This window comes from Penaeus vannamei, chromosome 3, assembly GCF_042767895.1.
Source record: "Penaeus vannamei isolate JL-2024 chromosome 3, ASM4276789v1, whole genome shotgun sequence".
Classification (NCBI taxonomy): domain Eukaryota; kingdom Metazoa; phylum Arthropoda; class Malacostraca; order Decapoda; family Penaeidae; genus Penaeus; species Penaeus vannamei.
In genome coordinates, this window is record NC_091551.1 from 28,468,967 (window position 1) to 28,473,966 (window position 5,000).

General features: G+C 42.3%; 1 protein-coding gene across 2 annotated transcripts in view; it reads left to right on the forward strand.

Annotated features, from left to right (window-relative positions):
* The window catches only part of LOC113815720 (MOB kinase activator-like 2), a 27,133-nt gene extending 23,587 nt beyond the window's left edge, over positions 1-3,546 (forward strand). For both annotated transcript variants that reach the window (XM_070143909.1, XM_070143911.1), the window contains one exon: positions 1-3,546. This exon is cut by the window's left edge and continues 929 nt beyond it. The gene's annotated coding sequence lies outside the window, so the exon portion shown is untranslated.
* The last annotated feature ends 1,454 nt before the right edge of the window (positions 3,547-5,000 follow it).

The following is a 5,000-nucleotide window of genomic DNA, read 5'->3' on the forward strand; positions in this document are numbered from 1 at the left end:
AAATGTTTATCAAGAAAACTTTATTCTTGTGATTTTAGCTGTATTTGACAAAAAAAAAGGTATTTTTATTGAGTTAAAGTTTGGTTTGCCTGATAAACACATTGGTGTTTGGTTCATGTCTAGGTGCTTGGTTGGAAAATCAGTTCTCAGAATTAGTTTTTGTGATGTTCATAATTTTCCGACCAAGTTTCTGTTATAATGTAAGTAGGCTTCAAAAGTCCTCACTAGTCGATATGTGATGTGTCTCCTGGTAGGTTTCCATATGCAGTACAAACTTTCCCAAGAATGTTTTTAGTTCTTTTTCTTTTTTCTCCCTTTTATTGTTAATTTTTACTTTCTTCATTTTGAGAGCACATAAGCATTTATGTTTATTAGTTACCAGTACGCATTAACATTCTTTGATTAATATGCACATTCAGTATTCCCTTCTGTTATGAAAAAAAAAAATTGGTATTTTGAAAGGTTTGCTGTACCTTTCTGTATTGAACATGTACTTAATTATGAAGCATAAGAGGGAATAATAAAGCAAATTTGGTTGGTTCACAAAGCAACTTGCTAAGAATTACCTCAACCATGTGAAGTATAAGACATACTGGTTAGCTTCAGCAGTTGTAGATGATACATATTCTAAATAACACTTCAATATCTTCCCCCAAATAGATAGGCAAAGATAATAGATTGAAGATAATGTTTGCAACACCACATTGGAATTCCCAGGCCAGCAGTGCTTACAGTAAAGCTTCCTTGGTGTCCTTATGATATCCCATGAATTACCATTAATGGATACGCAGAAGTATGTCCCTACTGATATGGTAGGGACATGAGCATGGCTGCCTGGGTATTCATTTTACCAATGAGGTGTTGCAGAGGAGAGATTCCTGCCCTTTCTAACTGACATATGTTTGATATCATAGTACAGTACTAACTGTATAATGTAATGAGGTTTTGTTCATCTATCTAGTTTATATAATTTTTCTGTATAAGATATAATGTAATGAAATGATGTACCATTTCAAAATTATAGGAATCAGATATGCATTATTTTGAATGTGACAATAATGGACAAATGTAAGGAGCAAGGAGGTATCCTAGAGACACAGCATTGTTACACCCAAATAATATCTGACTGTTGCACCCTTATCTTTTATCCAGACAACCCTTGTGGTACATTACCCAGTCTTTACAGCTCAACAGTACAGAGTCTGTTTCAGCTTTTTCATACCCTGACAGTATCTACATCATCCTGTACAATCCCCAGCCCTTATTTTTACAACAGTATAATGTTTTTAACCTCATCAAAACTGTTACTACACCAGGCTGTTGCAGGGAATTTATTTGTCCAAGTGAGTTATGTACTTTATGATTATTTATTTCTACCTTGTTTGTTAGCTTCAGATTACTTCTAATCAAGCTAGATCTTGCAGGCAAGGATTTATAGAGTGATATGCAGAGTCTAGAATACTGTATATGCTGATGTTGTTTGCCTAGTGAAATATTATCAGTGATGACAGGTATATTCCTAAATATGTTTGATTGAGATGTATATAATGAAAAGTTGTTATGTGGTGATCCTAGTGGTATAAGAAGAGTCAACCCAGAGGTCTGTAATCCACAAGGCAGGAATCCAGCATGGGATAATACCTCAATGAGAGAGGAGCCCATCTAGCAGTCAGTACTTTTGCAAAGGAGGTATCCGCATAGGATCCACTTCTCATAATGAGAAATCCACCCTCTGCATGTATGTCTCCTTGGAAGCAACCAACCCAGTGGTCACTGCCTCCACCTGTGAAGAACCCACCCAGCTATCCATACCTCAGCATATGAGGAACCCACTACATGCTCCAGTTAACCGCCTTGGAGCAACCTGCCTCAACCAGTAACATGGTAGAAGGTGCCCTGGGCTTCCCACAGCTCACTTGCATCTTGCGATACAAAGACAGCTACCATATCATACATTATGAATCTGTCTTTTACAGCTTCCCAGAGCAATGTATGCTTATTAAAAACCTAATGTTGCTGATCATGATAGGTGAGGCATTTTTGGGACTGTGTGACTATAATAATTGATGGCTGCGTAAAATACCAGGCACATCTACTTGGTGGACTTGTAGAGTACCAGTGTACGGGAAGGCCCACAGAGGCTCAACTACTTGATGGCCTTGTAGAGTACCTCTGTAAATCAGGCTCATGGTGATACATCTTTATGGTGACTATGTAAGGGTGTCATGATGAGCCAGACACAGAGTAACATACCTGCTTGGTGGCCTTTTTGAGTACCAGTGTTAGGCCAGGCCCATTGGTGGCACACCTGCGCTCGCCATCTAATGCTTCACTTTGCTAAGCTTTGCCACTCAGGATTGACCTTCCCAAATATTAGGTTATCAATGAATTTTGGGTACCAAATTTTAGTAAGCAGTTATAGGAAGTAAAGTTAGCTGCTGTATTATGCCCTCCTTCAAGATAGTGATAAACTACCTGTAGCCCAGATGTTTATGCCTTTTCTAGAAACTTGTGTTCCTATGATAACCTGTATTGTGTTTAATCTAGTTCATTACACTCCCCTTGGTTAGAACTGTAAAAGGATTCTTTTGATTTGGTGTTGACAAAATGATTGCAACACTATCTTCATGCCTTCCTAGCCTCTGTCATAGCTACTTGATTTAATGGAGAAAAGCTTCGTGGCTTTTTGAATTGAGTGAATCAGTAGCATTGTCATTATTGCTGAAAAATTGGCAGATGACAAGCATTTTACTTGTTTTCTGACTTCCTCGTGATATGTATGGAATGTGTGCAGAGTTCTAGAAGTGGGTGGTGGTGTGGGATGGCGGTCTGGGATATGACGTTATGTATTCTGTAGCTGTGGTAGCAATGGTTGTGTAGTATTGAGAGTTAGGGCAGCCCAGGCTGACTCCCACCCCAGCAGCAGATCTTGGCTTGTCATGCCGCCCTCGTGAGTGTGCCTATCTTTATTTTACTGTGTGTTCCTCATCTGAAGGCAGTACCTTCCATTCCCCGATCTGTGGTAACTGTCTTGACTTTCAAGTCAGTCCATCTAGCTCTTTTCCCAAGATTCTGTGTTTTTCATGAATGGATAGGGTTCTTTTGTGTATAACATTGTTATATTTATGCATTGTAAATTTCATCCCCTATTAAGGGCATTAATTTGTGAAATATTCTATACTAAAGCATAGAAATTTTATCAGTTTATTAGATTAAAGAAAAAAGATCTATGAAGACAAGAAAAAATGAGGAGTAATGAGTAAATAAGATAATATCTAAATAGCTGCAAGGTTCCTTGGGTCAGGGAGGGAGTTGATGGGTGGACACACAGGAAAGAAACAAAGAAAAGAGGGTGGGATATATAATAGGGAAAGGAACTGAAGTATGGGAGCAGGAAGGGGAGGAACGCACAGATAGAGAAGGGCACTTGTACGTGTGTGTTAATCCTTGTGATACTCTTGATCCTTTGATCAGCTTAGTGAGACAGGAAATGTTTTAAGGAATAATTATTATTGCAAAAATAATAATAAAAATAATTTGCACTGGTGCTTTGTATTATTAACCAAGGCTTGATAGATAAGTGAATGTTTTATATATATTAAGAGCTAAAACCCCAGCTGGTGACACTTTCCAAATAACTTGGAATGGAATATACTGCCTACTATTTCATATTTGTAGTTTCAAAAGTGGGGCCCAGAAAAAGAGTAAAAAAGAATAAATGAAATAAAAAACGTTGATTTTTCGTTTTTTTTATATATCTGTCTGTGCCAGTCTCAGTTCTCTCCTTTTCACCATCTATCTCTCTCCTCTCCATTTTCTCTTGCTTTCTCCTTTTTTGTTATTCCTTTCTCTCTCTTCATTTTTTTGTTCCTTCTTTCTCTCTGTCAGGGTTTTGTTTTTGCCTAACTTTGGTGGATCATGGAGAGACAATTCTAGTTTCTTTCTTTATTTGTTGAGATGGAAGGTAGCGTGGCGTGGGCTGTCTCGTGGGCAAAGGGGAGCCCAAGGGCGCGCCGAGCGGTAACGCGCATGGGGAGAGCGACCCCAAGGGAGGTCTGGTCAGCGCCGAGACCCCCGGTAACTAAACTAAAATGGAAAGAAGAAGGGGGGGAAGGAAGAGTGGGGATAGGAGAAGGATAAGGAGGAGGAAAAGAATTTCAGGAGGAGAAGAAGGAGCCGGGGCTTCACCCAGCCTGCGGGGTAAACTTGGGGTAATAGTGGAGTGGGTTTGTTGAAAGAGGAAAAGGATCGAGGGGCTCAGCGCCATCGGCAGACTCGCGTGTTCACGGCGCGGCCGCACCCCGCGGGATCGTGCGGCGAGGCAAGGTCGCGACTCGTGGCGCGGGGAATACCCCACGACCTTGAGCGCGGTTCGCCTCGCCACAATTTTCCCACGGGGCGCGGAGCCCCGCTATTGCGTCTACGGAGCCTCTCGGCTAACTGAGGGGGAGGGGAGAGAAGTTAGCAGGTTTTTGGCGCCATCTGCGGTATGCTCGGAGCCACGGCCTCTCAACCGTGGCTCCAGAGCTGTCCCTCGGCTAACCATCACCGCTGAAGCAGGATGAAGTTCGAGTGAGGCCACACAGAGGCTGGCCACTCCCGCCCGGGTCGAGAGGAGATTTCTCTCCCTCGGCCGCAGGTCTTCCGGAGGGGCGCGGCTCGGGCGGCCTCACCACGATTTGGTTAACTCCACTGGCCGTGACGCTTCTTTCCTCGGCTCGCACAAACCCTTACGCTAAAGGATTTGTGGTCCTGGCACGAGTACTAGCAGCAAGCGCCACGTGTCGGAAACCGAAACCAGTGGGATGTCAGGGTAAGGATAAGGATGAGGGTCATCGCTATGGCAGGGATATGGTATGAGTGAGGGTGAGGGGTGAGGGGTGAGGTGGTGTCACAAGCGTCAGGAGACGAGGTGAAGGTATTTAAAAACGGGGATAAGAGAGGGCAGTACCTGGGGGAGATTACTTTATTGTGAGATTAAAAAGGTACAGGACAACAAA